The sequence below is a fragment of the Balaenoptera borealis genome (genome assembly GCF_965194805.1).
Source record: "Balaenoptera borealis genome assembly, chromosome: X".
Classification (NCBI taxonomy): domain Eukaryota; kingdom Metazoa; phylum Chordata; class Mammalia; order Artiodactyla; family Balaenopteridae; genus Balaenoptera; species Balaenoptera borealis.
In genome coordinates this window covers 69,168,625-69,190,321 of record NC_138881.1, presented here as the reverse complement: position 1 = coordinate 69,190,321, position 21,697 = coordinate 69,168,625, and the positions used below count along the sequence as shown (strand labels likewise).

The following is a 21,697-nucleotide window of genomic DNA, read 5'->3' as shown; positions in this document are numbered from 1 at the left end:
GCCCTTTTTCTGGGGCCAGAGGATGCAAGATTAAAAGTACACTTGGGGCCTGGCTTATCTTTGTTAGCAGGGTAAGGGAAATGATTGGACTAAGGATTTAATGAAAGCCTTTATTTAGGAAACTTTTAGCTGCTGGCCTTTTTTTTTTTTTTTTTTTTTTTGTGAACAGCAGGACTTGAACTAGACCAAGATCTTGTAGCCAAAATGAACTGTGCTGATTGGCATACTTTCTAATGAGTTATGAACTGAATGTTTTACACACACACACACACACACACACACCTTAGTTTGAACCAGAGCAAAACCATATATTTTTTGAAAGCTATTAAACTGCAACAAAACAAAAACATCAACTACTTCTAAGCCTATATATTCCAAACTTCTGTATCACTTGATTTGTATTATTGGTGTAGACAAAACAAAATATTTGAAATGAAAATTCAAACCCAAACTCAACATTTGGACTAAGAGGCCTCCCCTCAAATCATTGTTTTGTCCTTGGGAATGTCCAATGAGCAAAATAAGGTACCTCAACTAGGCTGTCCTGCCGTGAACTGTAGTTGATTAATAGGAGATATTTCACTTGGCATAAAATATTTTTAGATATGTTAGATTTATAAGAATGTTTGAAATGTGTCTATCATTTCTAGGCATGTGTTTATCCATGCATAACATAGTTCCTTTTCTCTATCTTGAAATTTGAAAATCCACTCAATGAAACAAATAAAAACTATGCCTAAGAGCCAGTTCACATTTGTTGTCCTGTTACTGATGTTTCTTTAATGATTTACTCTCCTCAAGGTCTAGGATTTCAGCTCACTGTTGGCTGAGATAGCTATGTTTCTATGTCAATTTATTTCTTTGCCACTTGTATAGTAAATATGGTAGGTGGAGAGTAGTTTCCTAGCCAGGTAACAGTGAAAATGATACATAGTATAGATATGAACTCTCTACATCTATGTGTGTCAGGGCCCAGGAACTTTAAAGGGTCCATTTATAAACTGGCAGACAAGGCCTCGCCAAACACTGAGAAAGCTTGTTTCATGATTGCCAAAGGAAAATAATAATAGTAATAATAAGAATAAGAATAAAATATTTTAACTATATAAAAATAATTTAAAAGAAGTTAACAAAATTTAATTTTAACTGGTTTTAATTAATTTCATTTTAATTAGGTCAATACAGTAGTATTTTTCAATTAACACATTTATTTTCAAGCTCATTTATGGGACTCAAGACACTTTCTCTTTTACTGCTTAAAGCAGAGAATATAGTTCTTCTGAATTTAGAGAGTTCTTTTTGCTAATTGACAAATACACTTATTTTTACATATAAGCCTTATTAAATGCAATAGATTCTACCTTCTTCCTCAAATCTACTCTCTTCTCTTTTTTATAATGTTATGGAACTGGTAAAAGTTATCTTATTCATGTAAAATTATTAGTGTATAATTTTAAAAATTATTGTTTTTTAAACAATAACAGTAATAGGGAAATCTGTGGTAAGTCCTGAGGAAAGTACTTATTATAGCACTTTCTTTTCACAGGGGCAAATCTTTTATGCTTAAATAGGAGTTTGAAAAGTTTGAAAATAGGAGGTTGAAAGGTTATTTTGAAAACTCCCCCAACTATAGATTTTCTGTAAGGAGGCTGTGCATTAACTACTGCTAAAATATCTTAGAAGATATAGTATTATTTGAGGGTAACTTTATAGAAAGGTCTGAAAATTGAAGGAACTAAAAATACTAACAAAACCAGAAATTACACATATCCTTGAAAAAGTAGAAATAAAGAGGAAATGTAAATAAGAAATTTCAACTTAATTTTACTTGCATTTTCATGAAAATTACTCTATGCATATACGATGCTTAGTGAAAAAAAGGAAAATCAATTAGAAATCTGTTGCTTATTTAGTGGTAACAGTGACCACATGGTTTTCTGTTCCTCTTTGGGACCACTCTTAATAAATAGCTAAAAAAGAAACCCAGTAGAGAGTTACTATTTAACTAGACATTTTATTGACTACTGTTTCGTTATTGTTGAGAAAAGCTCATTCATTCATTCATTTATTATGCTTTTACAAGCAGATTTTCTCCAGTAATAGTACTGGAAATGCAGATATGTGGGGAAAAAAGATAAATGTTCCAACCATCTATAATTATAAGTGTTATTTAAAATCATGATAAAGAGTTGATTTTTTATACATGGAATTTGCAGCATATTACAGATTCTCCTATTCTGTCTGCAAAATAGATATTTTAATTCTGATAAAACATCAATAAAGACTGAAATTTAATGAGAAGCTGAAGTTCAAGGAATGGCTCTGAAAACAAGGGCTAAGCCAATTTGACTGACTATGCTTTTGTATATTTGTATCCATGGTTTCTTAGGATAACCTAGAAATGTTTTATTCAGGAGATCAGCTGTTTGAAGGACAAGGTAGGCCTTCTTGATCCTGGCTGGTGATCTGGCAAAAGGAGACCTTATTTACAAGACTAGATGAAGCCATGAAGATGTTTTCCTGCAAATCCTTTGCTACTACTGGAGGAAAACAATTCAAAGCACATGTTGTACTTTGGGTGGGCTAGTGTGTCAGCTTTGTGTGCAATGTCAGCATGTCATGATTCTAAACTATAAAATATGCCTGGTAAGATAATTGCTGGTGAAAATCATAACATATGGGCTATGTGTATTTCTCATTTATAATAAGTAATAGCTAACCTTTCCAGAACACTTTCTATGTGCTTGGTCCTATGCTAGGCATTTTACATATATAATTATAATTTAAAAATCTAAATCAACCATATAAAGCAGATACTCACATGTCACCATTTTATACATGAGGAAACTGAGGCTAAGAGAGATTAAGTAAGTTGTCTAAGATTCTAGCTTTTATAAATGGTGAGGCTAGGATTTGAATCAAGTAATCTGACTTTAGAACTCAGGTGTTTAACCATTATACCAGATATTCCAACTGTAACATATCTATGAAACTATAATTTATTATTATTATAAATGTGACCTTAACACAGGTTTTCCTCATCGAATTTTCCATGCTTTCCAATCCAAATTGCTAAACTAAGTAACATTTCTGTACCTCAGTTTCCTCATCTAAAACTGGGGAAATGAATAACTACCTAATTAGGTTGTTTTAATGATTAAATGAAATAATGAGATTTGTGTCAGGTTATATGATATGAGCCAGATAATAAGATGTCATATAAAAAAAGTCATTGCATTTAATCTTTTTAAGTAATAATTATGATTATAATAATAACAGTTCTTGGCATTTACTCATGGATTACTATGAATCAGGCATTGAGTTAAGCACTTTTCATTGCTTATGTCTTATACTCCTCACAAAAATTATGATGAGACAAACACTATTATTATTTCCATTTTACTTCTGAGGTCACTAAGGCAAAGTGAAATTAAATGAAAATTCTGAACATCGCACAGCTAGTAAATTTTACAGCCGCAATAGAAACCCAGGCAGTCTGGTGCATTTTTATTTTGTGGCAACCATTTCTATCCAATGATGGGGTAAAGCTGACCAGTAAATGTGTCCTTACTGGCCTCTGTCAAAATACTCTGCTATTTGCAGCATCATATTTTATCTATTCCTTCCTGGAGGGATGGTTAAATAACCTTCCCTCCAGGCCTGTTGAAGGAACTGCAAGGAGACCAACATGGGTAGAGCACAGTGAGCAACGGAGGGAGTGGTAGGAGTAAAGCAGGAGAATGGATTATAGGGGAACAGGCTGGTGACAAGGAGAGTCATTAGGCAGCTACTACACTAATTACTTCCCTTATATTTTACTTATGTGAAAATGATTATATGGTTTTTATTCCTCTTAAAATTTCTCTATATCTAATTCAAAAGAATTGATAAAGTTCCAAACTATCCAGTAAAAGCAGTGGCTTTCATGTGGCATGGGAGATGTTCTTATTCAAATGCGTAGTGGAACTAGTTGATTTTTTTCAGAATCACATGTTTTATCTTTAGCATTATTAATTTTCTAGGATACCATCACTTGAACCAGGAAAATGGTTGTTAGATTATACTCCTTTTCAGCCTCCACAACATAACTTCAAAGGGTATCCAAGACCCCAGAAAGGGTTATTGATGAATAATTGACCTGGGGTTCAATTAGCAAAGAAACTTACCACAGAATTTTACCATCAGTAAATGAACCACTGATGTACTTACTGTTACTGCCTGTGATTTACTCCTTTATCCAACAATTACTGTGGGGATTTGGGGCAAGATATTTAACCTCTCTGTTTCAGGGCTTGCAAACATTAAGCATCTATCTCCTAGTTGTTTGTTTGTTTTATAAAAAGATGAAATAAATTACTGCATGTAAAGTGCTTACAACAGTGCCTGATACTTAGTAAGCACTCAATAAGTCCTTCTCCTTTATTCAGTATTCTGGTGTTTAGCCATTGCTTAGCATTTTTATTCATGAATGACAATTTTGTTTACTTTTAAGAACTATTTATTGAGCACCTCTTATGTGGTAGACAGTTTGATATGCACTGGAGGTAAAGAAAAAACATGGCACTTGCTCACTTTTTAAAAAGGACTCATGGATAATGATGGTTATAAACATGTAAACTACAAATTCTAAAAGTGGTGAATACTATGGATGCATATTTTACTGAATGTAAAATAAACCTGAACTATGAATCCCATCCTAGGGCTGGTGTGCTCTAGCTAAGTAAATCTTATCAGAGCCTGATTCCTCAACTTTTCAAAGAAAGGCCATGCTTTGTCAAAAATTTGTTGAGGTACCCAGAGGTAAAGAAACATTTTCACTTCCTCATGCCAACAAACTGTGCAGTCCCATCATCATCTTCATTAAATAGTACATTGTCATAGAGTTTTGCACATTTTAAAAGGGTATTTTGGTTTGTTTCATGACTCACGGCTGTGTAACATCAGCACTACCACTAATGGGTAGTTCCCCAAGTGGATGAACAAAGTCCATCATTTACATAGAAAAATAGCTCAGCATGTATGTCACGACTCCATCTTCCAACATCTTTTGTTCTTTTGAAAGTTTCAATATGCACTTGAAAGTTTTGTTTTCTTTCAGAAAAACGTGAATCAAAAAGAATACTCTCCACTGAAAATTTAAAAGAGAATAAAATAGTAAATGACAAGATACATATTTTGTTAGGTATATTTTGAACCAAGGGTATAAGACATTCAGCCTTAATGTCAATAAGGCTAAACCAAAAAACAGTATGTAAACATACAATACAGAAACCTGTGGGTGAGTACATTTTCTTCCTTTGCATATATGTAGCTCTCACTTTCAAAAGGAAGACACCTTACTGATTGAGAATTAGGTAGATTCTCTGTTGTATTCTAGTCAACTTAGTCATGAAATGGCACAGTATAATTTTGTAGAATACAATGTTATGGGATCATGTGATTGCAAGTGCTATGATTCAGAATGAATTTTCTCCCAGGTTCAAAGTTTAATGTGTATATTTTTATGCCCAATAGATACTGATGAGTAATAAAATACAGGTTTCATTTAGAAAATAGGCATAGTATTTTATATACTTAACCTCGGCAAAAAGAAATTCTTATGTGGTAAAATTAAATTACATAGAGAATAGAACTTCTAACATGACAGAGTGAGGACTTTGTAAATACACTCATCCATGAAAGTAACCAAAAGCCTTGACAAATTTTGTCAAAATCAACTTTTACAGAACTTTTGTAGATAAGCAAAGGCTTGCAAAATTCTGAGAGGTATTTGTTCAAGAAAAACACTGCTGAACCTTGGTAAGAAAATAGAATTTGTAATGGTTCAACTTGGCTTACATTTATCCTCCTCTTCTCAGTTCCACAGTAGCACTGAAAACCAACAAGCTTGCAACTATGGTAGATGTTAAAATCATCAGTCTGTGGTCACTGTAAGAAGCAGAACAGGTTTGGAGCTCCTGAAAATGCCCCATACTCAGAATTTTATCACTGTTTGAACAGTCTCCCAGCTGCTTGGAAAAGTCCTATATTCAGAGGGTTTTTGTTTTCACTTAACTCATAGTTAATTCTGCAGAAAAAGCTATATTCCCACAGTGTCTGTCAAAAGCAATCAGCAGCAGTTGTTTAACATTGCATATGCCTGAGGCTATGATACCCGTTGGAGTTAACAAGTGCCTGACCGAAAAATTAAAATGAAGGTCTAGGAAACAAAATGCCCATAGAAGGCTTTGTAAAGCTCTAGAGGACTAGAAGGCCACACACAGTTGCAGGGCTATGCATAGTCCCAGGTAAGAAATATCTCTTCAATTATTATCTGACCAATAAGTTAATCAAGCAGAGACTTCATTGGACACACACAATAAAGAATACAGACTTTACAGAAGTTTTCCAGGAAAGTCACTAAACAAATAAACAGCAACAATAACAAATATAGAATAAAACCTAACAATGATAAGAAATTTGCAGGGATTTATGATTTCCATAATTGCCACATTATATTGCCACATAATATTTAAAATATCCAGCTTTCGTAAAAAAAAAAAAATGACATATATGCAAAGAAACAGGGGATTAAAGCCCATATTCAGGGAAAAAATAGAAACTGCCCTTTAGGTAGTCCAGATTTTGAACTTACTAGACAAAGACTTTAATATCATCTAAATGTAATATGGTCAAAATAAACCATATTCATTAAAATAAAGGAAAGTATAAATATGACATCACACCAAATAGAAAAGAATTGGTAAAAATACCAGAATTTTTTAAAAAAAAGAACCAAAAATTTTCTGCTGTTGAAAAGTACAATTAACTAAAATGAAAAATTTACTATATAGCCTCAACAGCAAATTTGAACCAGCAATAAAAAAGAATCACCAGACTTGAAGATAGGTCAATCAAGTTTATCCAGTTTGAGAAACAAAAGAAAAAAGGAATGAATAAAAGTTAACCAAACCTTACAATCTATGGAATGGAGAAAATATTTGCAAACCATGCATCAGATAGGCAGTTAATATACAAAACATATAAATAACCTATACAACTCAATAACCTAAAAACCAGCAATGCAATTAAAAAATGGGCAGAGAAACTAAATAGACACTTTTCCAGATAAGATATCCAAACGATCAACAGGTACATGAAAAGGTGCTCAATAAAAGTAATCATCAGGTAAATGAAACTGAAAATCACAATGCTATATAACCTCACCCTTGTTAGAATGACAAGAAGGCAAGAGGTAAATGTTGGTGAGGATGTGGAGAAAAGGGAACGTTTGTATACTATTATTTGGATTGTAAGTTTGTTCAGAGACTAGGGAAAAGAGTATTAAAGTTCTGGCAAAAAGTAAAAATAGAAACTACCTTATGATCTAGTAAATGCACTGTGAGTATATATCCTAAGGAAATTAAAAAAAGAATATCAAAGAGATATTTGCACTGCCGTATTCATTGCAGCATTATTCACACTAGCCAAAACATGCAAACAACCTAAATGCCAACAAATGAATGAATAAAGAGGATATATATAAGATGTAGATATACATATCTCTATCTCTTACTCTCTGTCTCTATCCATAAACACACACACACACACATACAGAGAATGGAATACTCTTCAACGATGAGAAAGAAGGAAATCCTCCCATTTGCAACAGCATGGATGGAACTTAAAGGCATTATCCTGAGATAAGTCAGACAGAGAAAGACAAACTTTGTATGTAATCATTTATATGTGGAGTCTAGGAAAGCTGAGCTCATAAAAACAGAGAGTAGATTGGTGGTTACCAAGGGCTTAAGGGTGGGAGAGTTTAGAAGGTGTTGTTTAAGGGTACAAACTTGCAACTAGTAGTAAATATGTCCTGGAGACATAATGGACAGTAGAGAAATTATAGTCAACAATACTATATCATAAACTTCAAAGTTGCTAAGAGACTAGATCTGAATTGTTCTAATTATAAACAAGAAGTGATAATATGTGATGTGATAGAGGTGTTATTTAACACTACAGTGATAATCATATTGCAATATGTAAAGTTATTAAATCAATATGTTGTACACCTTAAAATTACACAGTATGATAGGTCAATTATATTTCAAAAAAAAATAATGAACAGATCTTCAGATACCTATGGGACATCATGAAGTTTACCAACACATGCATAAAGGTTGTCTCAGAGGGAGAAGGAGACATTTTATAATGATAAAAGAGTTATTTCATTAGGAATATATTTATTAATTATAAATTAGAATAAATATAGAAATTAGGGTAAGTATAGAGAAGAGAATTTTAATCTGAATGAAAATGAAAACACATGTCAAAGTTTATGGGATGCAAATGAAGTGATACTTAGAAGAATATTTATAGGTGTAAATGCCTACATCAAAAAAGAGAAAATTGTCAGATTAATAGACGACACCTTAAAATATAAAAAAGAGCAAATAACTGAAAGTAAGCAAGGTGACAAAAATAATGATTAGAGCAGAAATTAATAAAATGGAAAACAGGGACTTCCCTGGTGGCACAGTTTTTAAGATTCCGCTTGCCAATGCAGGGGACACGGGTTCAAACTCTGGTCCGGGAAGATCCCACATGTCGTGGAACAACTAAGCCTGTGCACCACGGCTACTGAACCTGCACTCTAGAGCCTGTGAGCCACAACTACTGAAGCCCACACGCCTAGAGCCTGTGCTCTGTAACAAGAGAAGCCACCACAATGAGAAGCCCATGCACTGCAATGAAGAGTAGCCCCTGCTCACCGCAACTAGAGAAAGCCTGTGCACAGCAACGAAGACCCAATGCAGCCAAAAGTAAAATAAATAAATAAATAAATTTATTTTTAAAATGGAAAACAGAAAAACTATAGAGAAAATAAAATCAAAATTTGGTTCTTTGAAAATATCAACAACATTGAGAAAATTTTACAAAGACTAGTCAAGAGAAAATGAGAATATTCAGACAGTGGTAAATTAGTTCTGACTCCTCAAAAAATTAAAATGATTATAAAGAAATACTATGAAACACTTTATGCCAACAAATTTAACAACTTAGATGAAATGGACAAGTTTCTATAAGACACAAATTAACAATACTCATTGAACAAGAAATAGAAAATCGAAATAAAAGTATAATAAATGAAATTAAATTAGTAATTTAAAAACCTTCCTTAAAAATTAGCTGAAACCCAAATTTCATTTTTATCAAATATTCAAATAGGAAATAATCACAACACTTATCTAACTTTTCCCAAAAATTTAGGAAAATGGAACACTTCCCAACTCATTTTATGAAACCAATATCACCCTCATACCAAAGTCAGACAAAGATATCACAAGAGAAGAAAACTACAGACCAATATTTCCCACAAATATAGATGTAAAAATCCTGACAAAGTAGTAGATATCCAAATCCAGCAAGATGTCAAAAAAATATATACGAAGATCAAGTGAGATTTATCCTAGGAATTCAAGGTTGGTTTAACACCCAAAAATCCAAAAAAATAACACCACATTAATAGAATAAAGTACAAAGTCTACACAATCATTTCAATAGACTTAGAAGAAACAGTTGACAAAATCTAATACCCATTTCTGATAAAAAGTATGAACTGGAACAGAAGGGAACTTCCTCAACCTGATAAAGGTTGTGATCTATTATCTTCTGAAATCTATTCAACTTTTCCTGACCAAAGAGCAGCAAGCATTCTTATTAATCATGTCTTATTGCTAGTTGGAGCCCAGTTATACAATTAAATTAAATTAAAATAGCAGTTTTTAAAAAATAAAAATAAAAGCAGGTTAAAGAGCTCTAAGTGATAAAGATACTAAAACCCATTTTCATTAGAGTCATAGAAGAATTTATTTTTAATGATGAGGAAGCTACCAAGTTCAGTCAGTATTTAGCACTTTTCACCTCCTAAAACTGGGGGTTCCTTACAAGGGATCCTCAGGGGGAAAATGCCAAAGTGTGAGAACAAGATAAATGATCCCTAAACTGTTACCTTTACCTTACATTATAGGCTTGCACCTTCAGAACCAATGTATTTCTCAGATGCTGTAAGCATGAGGCAAGAATATGACCCTGTCAGAGCATAGCCAGGGAAGAATGTCTGCTTGTTCCTGGTTTATTTACTCCACTTTCGTTGTCCCTAATAAATATAATTAGGCTCTACTTAATTGATGTTTGATTGCCTTTTTCGTCACAAATTGCATTCTCTTCATATTGCTGACTTGTGGCAAGGATATATTACCGAAAAAAAATCTATCTTCTTGAAATTCACTCTATGATGTTAGCCTGTGACAGCTTAAGAATCCTGATTTCTCATGAGTCCATCATCATGTGATTTAAGCCTCGTAAGGTGAAAGGTATCACTTCTGAGTTTACTGACACTGTTGGGGTCCTTTAATGTATGCAAACAAATGAGCCAAACATTTCATCTAATCATAAGAAGCTAAGAAGATGATGAATAACTTGGATCTTAGAAAATTAATTTTATACTATTTGGAATCTCATATATGGACAACCTTTCTACTTTGGAAAAAAATCAGGTATTAATAGTTACATAGTGGAATATTACCCAACCATAAATAGAATGAAATTCTGCCATTTGTAGCAATATGGATGGACTTAGAGAATATTATGCTTAGTGAAATAAGACAGACAGAGAAAGATGAATACTGCATGATATCACTTATATGTGGGATCTAAAAAATAATGCAGATGAATGTATATGCAAAACAAAAATAGATTCACAGATATAGAAAGCATACTAGTGGTTATCAAAGGGGAGAGGGAAGGGGGAGGGGCAAATTAGGGGTATGGGATTAAGAGATACAAACTACTATGTATAAAATAGTTAAGCAACAAGAATATATTGTATATCACAGGAAATTATAGCCATTATCTTGTAATAAATTTTAATGAAGTATAATCTGTAAAAATACGAATTCACTGTGCTGTACACCTGAAACTAATATTGTAATTCAACTACACTTCAATAAAAAAAATAATTTCTTGGTGTAGTTTATGCATCTACATAGTGCCCTTGCCCTTCCATCTGGGACTAAATGTATTAATGCTAATGACTACAAAAATGTCTGAAATTCCCAACATTAGTTACTTTTTGGATGAAAGGTTTGAAAGGCTTTTGTACATATAGGAGAAGATTAACATATTTTTTTCTTTATTTGCTATAATATCTTCTTTTGGTTATTTTATCACATTAATTCCACATTCCCAGGAAGGCGGAAGAGGCAAGAGGATGGAGAAAAAATATTAGTAAGGGAGAGAATCACTCAATTGTGTCAGATAGAGGATTCAGACTGAAGCTCTCAGCAAATGGAAGCATTAAGTAAATAAGAAAGGCATTAACATGGGATCACAAAATCAATGGGAGAGAGAGTAGGAGAGAGATTCTGAGAACCAAAGTGCTTGAGCCTATTGGACGGTGGTCAGGGTGAGAAATTGGTCTCAGAGGTTTTAAGTCTTCCTGAGGTCCCCATCTCTAGAGGCTCCTCTTCTTCTCCCTTGCATTTAAGGACAGTCATCCTCATTTTATTTCAACACTATCTAGATCTCTGCTCTGTACAAGCTCCAGGTTATGAAGAAATTGGGATTCAGAGTTAAAGCAAGCTTTTTCCTTGCCTTTCTGAACCTCACTGCCTAGTAAGGAAAACACTTTACTTCCAGCCTTGGCCATTTTACTAGGTACTTAACATTTAGAGAGTCATTTAACTTCTTTGAGCTTCAGTTTTCTCATCTGGAAAAAGATAATAATAATAACAATAATGCCTACTTCATAGGATTGTTGAGATAATTCAGTGGGATAAAGCTGATAGAGGATAAAGTGAGTCCTGTAAATGGTGCCTGTTATTAGTTGGGATGACAATGATAAAGCACTTAGCAAAATGCCTGGCACATGGTAAGTACTCAATAATTATTATCTATTATAAGCAATTATTACTGACATAATTGTAGCTTTTGTGAGTCCTAAGAGGACTACCTTGCCGTAATGGATACTAGCTTTAGCTATCCCAGAGGTTTTCCCAATACTCTTTCTTCTTTGTTACACTGTGAGCCATTCTGTGTCTGGTGACATAGAATTACCATGATTCTCATAATTTAGTATGTGTCAGAATCATCTGAGGAACTTCTAAAAAATATACCTCCTGGGACCATCTCCAAAGATTATGACTCAATGGTTCTAGAAGTTTCTTCCAATAATCTGAATTTTAAACAAGTGTCTTAGGTGGTACAAATAATGTGGTTCTTGGACCACATTCTGAGACAGTCTAGCCAGGTGCCTTCTGGAGATACAGTGGTTTTCTGAATTGCTTTACCATGTTTATCCTGGCTCCTTCCAATCCAGCTGTCATGCCCACGAGAAGAAAAGTCTAGGAGAGATTCCCATAAAGTCAGCCAGGGTGGGAAGGAAGGATTAATAGATACCAAGGGAAGAAAGTACTTGAGAAGGACGTGAGCAGACCTTTTCCAGTTAGGTCCATGTGGCTGCCCGAGCACGGTAGGCACTCAGGGAGCAACAGTGCTTCTCAGACTCACTGAGTTGGAGAAGAGTCCTGGGCACAGCTGTAGATGGGTGTTCTATGGCAAGAGCCTTGGCAGATCTTAATGAACAAAAATGTGGTAATGCAAAACCTTGCTAATCCAGTCTAATTGGGGACCTGAATAATTTTAATTAAAAATGTTTAATTAAAAATGATAGAATATTTGAAAGGTAATTTTATTACAGTCAAGGAGCTACAGCAACCCAAACCAAGCTAAAAAAGTGTTGCCAATATAGGGCCTCTGGGAACTAGTATAATGAATTGAGAATTATTTGTCATCAGAAATGTGTATGTAAATGGATTTGTATGTAAATAGATGCTTCAAAAGTGCCTGAAAACAGTTTGTTCTTTTAAGGGGGATAAATCTGTCCCTGGTAATACTGTTTGCATGATTTTACTCATCCCTCCTCCATTCCTCCCTCAGCCAGACAGCCTAACTTTTATTTCTAATAGAATTATTTCAAGTTCATTTACAAAGCTCTTGAAATCACAATTTCCACTTGGAGAATGAACATGAATGAATTTTTGTGAGTAAAATCAAACAAAGTCTGAACTTGAGGACAGCTTAGAGATCACTAAGCCTGAAGCCCTCATTTTACTGATGGAGAAACTGAAGCTCACAGCAAGAATGTGACTTGCCAGAGGACATACAGGTTTAGGGTAGAATCAGGACTAGATCCCAGATCTCCCACATTCCAGAGCAGCCTGCCTCCTGCTGCATGGATTATGTTGCTTCCTAATGAATGCCATTTACTAAAATGCATCCTGGTCAGTAATGCATTTTTTCATTATTATCCTTGTGTTAAACAATATATATATTTTTTTCTTTACTACCCAGTTGTGAATTAAAATGATTCTATCTGAAGATAATAAGATCCACAAGGGCTCAAGAAGCCGAATTCCAATTTGGTGTTTAAATTTATAACAGGATTTCCTAATAAGAGAAAACACTACTGTACTTGAAAGTGCAGGCAAAACATAAAGAGGAGCAGAAGCTGATGAGGTAGGTTAACAGCAAGAGATCCAACTGGGGCTCTAGCCTTCAGCAAACTTGTGTCAGCAAGGTGAATCTTTATTAACCTCTCCCTCCCTCTTTCCGTGCCTTACTCCTTCTTCTGAGATACTTAAGGAACATTTTGTTAAAGGAAAGGATAAAGGAGAGAAATTGATGCCAAAATATTCGGGCAATTCTATTCTTACCTAAGTAGGAGAAAGCCCAAATGGGGAAATTTTTTAATTTCCAATAACCACTTGTGTTGCTATAGGCCAAATCTAAGTGGCCAGGTAATTTATATCCAAACCTGAACACTTGTGAGATTGAAAGAGTTTCCTATGGAATACTTTTACTGGGACAAGAGGCAAAAACTGGGACTGTCCCAGGCAAACATGGTAATCCTTGAAAACAGATGGAACACAAGTGTTAAAGAAGGTAGAGTACAGCCATCCGACTCAGATATCCACATGTGGGTGGGGACAAAAATCAAAGTGATTCTGTAGAGGTTATCATCATTTGACTTTGGCTAACTTCATAGAACCCCATCTTTTCTAATCTTAAAAATGCTCTCCTCTTAGATACAATAATTATTAAGATCATGGATTTCCATTTCAAATCTGATTTTTGGTGCCAGTTATGTCACTTATTAACTGTGACCTTGTATTCAAGTCACTTATTTCTAACTTTCAATCTGCCATTTACAAAATACAGGTAATACATTTACTATTCTATATAAGGTACATACCTTAGTAAGTGCTTAGTAAAGGTAATAGCTATTCATAGTATCATTGTTATTATTTTATACTGATATTAAAAAGACAAGTAGTTCATTATAAGGGAAAGGTTACTGCATGAGAATTAAAAGGTCAGCTGAACAATATGATCAGATTTTCTTTTTAGTAGATGTTGTGGAAATACGTTATATGACAGAGGGAGTCAACATTCATATTCAGTAACAATAGTGTTTTTATCCAAAAAGGTACAAAGAAATAGTTGCACTAAGAATACTACCAAAAATAAAACTAACATCATCTATTAGTTTGCCTTTATGTATAAAGACTCACCGGAAAACATTTTCTTAAAGTTTAGTACTAAGAGGTAAAATGTAGTCCTACTGATAAATAGTATTCTACCTGATAAATTAGCCATGACTAACAGAAGTTTGAAACAAAAAATGTGTGCTCAATTGAAACAAACAATTTTTCCCATGTTCTTGATTTAATTTATTTTTATTGCAGTATAGTTGACTTACAACAGTCTGTTAGTTTCAGGTATACAGCATAGTAATTTAGTTATTTTTTTTCTGCTTATAATGCATTGTAGTTTATTACAAGATATTGAATATAATTCCATGTGCTATACAGTAAATCCTTGTTGCTTATCTATTTTATGTATAGTAGTTTGTATCTATTAATCCTATACTCCTAATTTGTCCCTACCTCACTTCCTTGCCCCTTTGATAAACATAAGTTTATTTTCTATGTCTGTGAGTCTGTTTCTGTTTTGTATATAGATTCATCTGTATTATTTTTTAGATTCCACATATAAGTGATATTATCTAGTCTTTGTCTTTCCCTGTCTGACTTACTTCAGTAAGTATAATATTCTCTAGGTCCATCCATGTTGTTGCAAATGACAATACTTCATTCTCTTTTATGGCTGAGTAATATTCCATTGTATATATATGTGTGTGTGTGTCTGCGTGCCTGTGTATTATATCTTCTTTTTTTTTTTTAACATCTTTATTGAAGTATAATTGCTTCACAATGGTGTGGTAGTTTCTGCTTTATAACAAAGTGAATCAGCTACAGATATACACATGTTCCCATATCTCCTCCCTCCCGCATCTCCCTCCCTCCCATCTTCCCCATCCCACCCCCCCAGGCAGTCACAGAGCACCGAGCTGATCTCCCTGTGCTATGCGGCTGCTTCCCACTAGCTATATATTTTACATTTGATAGTGTATATATGTCCATGACACTCTCTCATCCTGTCACATCTCACCCCTCCCCCTCCCCATATCCTCAAGTCCATTCTTTAGTAGGTCTGTGTCTTTATTCCCATCTTGCCACTAGGTTCTTCATGGCCTTTTTTTTTTTTCCTTAGATTCCAGATATATGTGTTAGCATATTGTATTTGTTTTTCTCTTTCTGACTTACTTCACTCTGTATGACAGACTCTAACTCAATCCACCTCACTACAAATAACTCAATTTTGTTTCCTTTTATGGCTGAGTAATATTCCATTGTATATATGTGCCACATCTTCTTTATCCACTCATCCGATGATGGACACTTAGGTTGCTTCCATGTCCTGGCTATTGTAAATACAGCTGCAATGAACATTTTGGTACATGACTCTTTTTGAATTATGGTTTTCTCAGGGTATATGCCCAGTAGTGGGATTGCTGGGTCGTATGGTAGTTCTATTTTTAGTTTTTTAAGGAACCTCCATACTGTTCTCCATAGTGGCTGTATCAATTTACATTCCCACCAACAGTGCAAGAGTGTTCCCTTTTCTCCACACCCTCTCCAGCATTTATTGTTTCTAGATTTTTTGATGACGGCCATTCTGACCGGTGTGAGATGATACCTCATTGTAGTTTTGATTTGCATTGCTCTAATGATTAATGATGTTGAGCATTCTTTCATGTGTCTGTTGGCCATCTGTATATCTCCTTTGGAGAAATGTCTATTTAGGTCTTCTGCCCATTTTTGGATTGGGTTGTTTGTTTTATTGATATTGAGCTGCATGAGCTGCTTGTAAATTTTGGAGATTAATCCTTTGTCAGTTGCTTCATTTGCAAATATTTTCTCCCATTCTGAGGGTTGTCTTTTCGTCTTGTTTATGGTTTCCTGTGCTGTGCAAAAGCTTTTAAGTTTCATTAGGTCCCATTTGTTTATTTGTGTTCTTATTTCCATTTCTCTAGGAGCTGGGTCAAAAAGGATCTTGCTGTGATTTATGTCATAGAGTGTTCTGCCTATGTTTTCCTCTAAGAGTTTGATAGTGTCTGGCCTTACACTGAGGTCTTTAATCCATTTTGAGTTTATTTTTGTGTATGGTGTCAGGGAGTGTTCTAATTTCATACTTTTACATGTACCTGTCCAATTTTCACAGCACCACTTATTGAAGAGACTGTCTTTTCTCCACAGTATATGCTTGCCTCCTTTATCAAAGATAAGGTGACCATATGTGCGTGGGTTTATCTCTGGGCTTTCTATCCTGTTCCATTGATCTATATTTCTGTTTTTGTGCCAGTACCAAACTGTCTTGATTACTGTAGCATTGTAATATAGTCTGAAGTCAGGGAGCCTGATTCCTCCAGCTCCATTTTTTGTTCTCAAGATTGCTTTGGCTATTCAGGATCTTTTGTGTCTCCATACAAATTGTGAAATTTTTTGTTCTAGTTCTGTGAAATATGCCAGTGGTAGTTTGATAGGGATTGCATTGAATCTGTAGATTGCTTTGGGTAGTAGAGTCATTTTCACAATGTTGATTCTTCCAATCCAAGAACATGGTATATCTTTCCATCTATTTGTATCATCTTTAATTTCTTTCATCAGTGTCTTATAATTTTCTGCATACAGGTCTTTTGTCTCCTTAGGTAGGTTTATTCCTAGATATTTTATTCTTTTTGTTGCAATGGTAAACGGGAGTGTTCTCTTAATTTCACTTTCAGATTTTTCATCATTAGTGTATAGGAATGCAAGAGATTTCTGTGCATTAATTTTGTATCCTGCTACTTTACCATATTCATTGATTAGCTCTAGTAGTTTTCTGGTGCCAGTTTTAGGATTCTCTATGTATAGTATCATGTCATCTGCAAACAGTGACAGTTTTACTTCTTCTTTTCCGATTTGGATTCCTTTTATTTCTTTTTCTTCTCTGATTGCTGTGGCTAACACTTCCAAAACTATGTTGAATAATAGTGGTGAGAGTGGGCAACCTTGTCTTGTTCCTGATCTTAGTAGAAATGGTTTCAGTTTTTCACCATTGAGGACAATGTTGGCTGTGGGTTTGTCATATATGGCCTTTATTATGTTGAGGAAAGTTCCCTCTATGCCTACTTTCTGTAGGGCTTTTATCATAAATGGGTGTTGAATTTTGTCGAAAGCTTTCTCTGCATCTATTGAGATGATCATATGTTTTTTTTCCTTCAATTTGTTAATATGGTGTATCACATTGATTGATTTGCATATATTGAAGAATCCTTGTGTTCCTGGGATGAACCCCACTTGATCATAATGTGTGAACGTTTTAATGTGCTGTTGCATTCTGTTTGCTGGTATTTTGTTGAGGATTTTTGCATCTATGTTCATCAGTGATATTGGCCTGTAGTTTTCTTTCTTTTTGACATCTTTGTCTGGTTTTGGTTTCAGGGTGATGGTGGCCTTGTAGTATGAGTTTGGGAGTGTTCCTCCCTCTGCTATATTTTGGAAGAGTTTGAGAAGGATAGGTGTTAGCTCTTCCCTAAATGTTTGATAGAATTCGCCTGTGAAGCCATCTGGTCCTGGGTTTTTGTTTGTTGGAAGATTTTCAATCACAGTTTCAATTTCAGTGCCTGTGATTGGTCTGTTCATATTTTCTATTTCTTCCTGGTTCAGTCTCGGAAGGTTGCACTTTCTAAGAATTTTTCCATTTCTTCCAGGTTGTCCATTTTATTGGCATACAGTTGTTTGCAGTAATCTCTCATGATCTTTTGTATTTCTGCTGTGTCAGTTGTTACTTCTCCTTTTTCATTTCTAATTCTATTGGTTTGAGTCTTCTCCCTTCTTTTCTTGATGAGTCTGGCAAATGGTTTATCAATTTGTTTATCTTCTCAAAGAACCAGCTTTTAGTTTTATTGATTTTGCTATCCTTTCCTTCATTTCTTTTTCATTTGTTTCTGATCTGATCTATAAGATTTCTTTCCTTCTGCTAACTTTGGGGTTTCTTTGTTCTTCTTTCCCTAATTGCTTTAGGTGTAAGGTTAGGTTGTTGATTTGAGATGTTTCTTGTTTCTTAAGGTAGGATTGTATTGCTATAAACTTCCTTCTTAGAACTGCTTTTGCTGCATCCCATAGGTTTTGGGTCATCGTGTTTTCATTGTGATTTGTTTCTATGTATTTTTTGATTTCCTCTTTGATTTATTCAGTGATCTCTTGGTTATTAAGTAGTGTATTGTTTAGCATCCATGTGTTTGTATTTTTTACAGATTTTTTCCTGTAATTGATATATAGTCTCATAGCGTTGTTGTTGGAAAAGATACCTGATACGATTTCAATTTTCTTAAATTTACCAAGGCTTGATTTGTAAACCAGTATATGATCTATCCTGGAGAATGTTCCATGAGCACTTGAGAAGAATGTGTATTCTGTTCTTCTTGGAAGGAATGTCCTATAAATATCAATTAAGTTCATCTTGTTTAATGTATCATTTAAAGCTTGTGTGTCCTTATTTATTTTCATTTTGAGTGATCTGTCTATTGGTGAAAGTGGTGTGATAAGTCCCTTACTATAATTGTGTTACTGTCAATTTTCCCTTTTATGGCTGTTAGCAGTTGCCTTATGTATTGAGGTGCTCCTATATTGCATGCATAAATATTTACAACTGTTATGTCTTCTTCTTGGATTGATCCCTTGATCTTTATGTAGTGTCCTTCTTTGTCTTTTGTAATAGTCTTTGTTTTAAAGTTTATTTTGTCTGATATGAGAATTGCTCCTCCAGCTTTCTGTTGATTTCCATTTGCATAGAATATCTTTTTCCACCCCTCACTTTCAGTCTGTATGTGTCCCAAGGTCTGAAGTGGGTCTCTTGTAGACAGCATATATATGGCTCTTGATTTTGTATCCATTCAGCCGTCTATGTCTTTTGGTTACAGCATTTAATCCATTTACATTTAAGGTAATTATCGATATGTATGTTCCTATTACCATTTTCTTAATTGTTTTGGGTTTGTTATTGTAGGTCTTTACCTTCTCTTGTGTTTCCTGCCTAGAGAAGTTCCTTTACCATTTGCTGTAAAGCTGGTTTGGTGGTGCTGAATTCTCTTAGCTTTTGCCTGTCTGTAAGGTTTTTAATTTCTCCGTCAAATCTGAATGAGATACTCGCTGGGTAGAGTCATCTTGTTTGTAAGTTTTTCCCCTTCATCGCTTAAAATAGGTCCTGCCCCTCTCTTCTGCCTTGTGATTTTCTGCTGAAAGATCAGCTGTTAACCTTATGGGGATTCCCTTGTGTGTTATTTGTTGTTTTTTACCCTTGCTCTGTTTAATATTTTTTTGTTTGTATTTAATTTTTGATAGTTTGATTAATATGTGTCTTGGCATATTTCTCCTTGGATTTATCCTGTATGGGATTCTCTGTGCTTCCTTGACTTGATTAACTATTTCCTTTCCCATATTAGGGAAGTTTTCAACTGTAATCACTTCAAGTATTTTTTTCTGCCCCCCTTTTTTTTCTCTTCTTCTGGGAACCCTAAAATTCGAATACTGGTGTGTTTAATTTTTTCCCAGAGGTCTCTGAGACTGTCCTCAATTCTTTTCATTCTTTTTTCTTTATTCTGCTCTGCAGTAGTTATTTCCACTATTTTATCTTCCAGGTTACTCACTTATCCATTCTTCTGCCTCAGATATTCTGCTATTGATACCCTCTAGAGAATTTTAAATTTCGTTTATTGTGTTGTTCATCACTGTTTGTTTGCTCTTTAGTTCTTCTAGGTCCTTGTTAAACGTTTCTTGTATTTTCTCCATTCTATTTCCACGATTTTGTATCATCTTTATTATCATTTTTCTGAATTCTTTTTCAGGTAGACTGCCTATTTCCTCTTCATTTGTTATGTCTGGTGGCTTTTTCCCTTGATCCTTCATCTGCTCTGTGTTTCTCTGTCTTCTCATATTTCTTAACTTAATGTGTTTGGAGTCTTGTTTTTACAGCCTGCAGGTTCGTAGTTCCTGTTGTTTTTTTGTGTCTGCCCCAGTTGGTTGTGTAGGCTTCCTGGTGGAGGGGACTAGTGTCTGTGTTTTGGTGGATGAAGTTGGATCTTGTCTTTCTGGTGGGCAGCTCCATGTCTGGTGGTGTGTTTTGTGGTGACTGTGGCCTTATTATGATTTTAGGCAGCGTCTTTGCTAATGGGTGCCATTGTGTTCCTGTCTTGCTAGTTGTTTGGCATAGGGTGTCCAGCACTGGAGCTTGCTGGTCTTTGAGTGGAGCTGGGTCTTGGTGTTGAGATGGAGATCTCTGGGAGATTATCACCGTTTGATATTACGTGGAGCTGGGTGGTCTGTGTTGAACCAATGTCCTGAACTTGGCTCTCCCATCTCAGAGGCACAGCCCTGATGCCTGAGTGCAGCACCAAGAGCCTGTCATACACACTGCTCAGAATAAAAGTGAGAAAAAAATAAAAAGTAAGACAGAAGATAAAATAAAATAAAATAGTTATTAAAATAAAAAATTAAAAAAATTATTAAATAAAATTTTTAAACTAAAAAAAAAAAGGAAAGAAAGACGAGAGCAACCAAACCAAAAAACAAATCCACCAATGATAACAAGCGCTAAAAAGTATACTAAAAAACAAACAAACAAACAAAAAAAAAACGGACAGACAGAACCCTAGGACAAATAGTAAAAGCAAAGCTATACAGACAACATCACACACAGAAGCATACACATACACACTCACGAAGAGAGAAAAAGGGAAAAACATATATATATATCATTGCTCCCAAAGTCCACCTCCTCAATTTGGGATGATTCGTTGTCTCTTCAGGTATCCACAGATGCAGGGTACATCAAGTTGATTGTGGGGATTTAATCCACTGCTCCTGAGGCTGCTGGGAGAAATTTCCCTTTCTTGTCTTTGTTCGCACAGCTCCTGGGTTTCAGCTTTGGATTTAGCCCCACCTCTGCGTGTCAGTCGCCTGAGGGTGTCTGTTCCTCCTCTTACAGGATGAGGTTAAAAGAGTAGCTGATTAGGAGGCTCTTGCTCACTCAGGCTGGGGGGTGGGAGGGGTATGGAATGGGGGGCGAGCCTGCAGTGGCAGAGCCCAGCGTGATGTTGCAATAGCCTGAAGCACACTGTGTGTTCTCCCAGGGAAGTTGTCCCTCGATCACGGGACCCTGGCAGTGGCGGGCTGCACATGTTCCCAGGAGGGAAGGTGAAGATAGTGAC

At 35.0% G+C, this 21,697-nt stretch overlaps 1 long non-coding RNA gene across 1 annotated transcript in view; it reads right to left on the bottom strand.

The window, feature by feature from the left end:
• Nucleotides 1-21,678, bottom strand: part of LOC309620854 — a 263,177-nt gene extending 241,499 nt beyond the window's left edge. The window contains exon 1 of the long non-coding RNA XR_014239702.1: nucleotides 20,713-21,678. This is a non-coding gene — a long non-coding RNA (uncharacterized lncRNA). The remainder of the gene's footprint in view (nucleotides 1-20,712) is intronic.
• Between the last annotated feature and the right edge of the window lie 19 nt (nucleotides 21,679-21,697).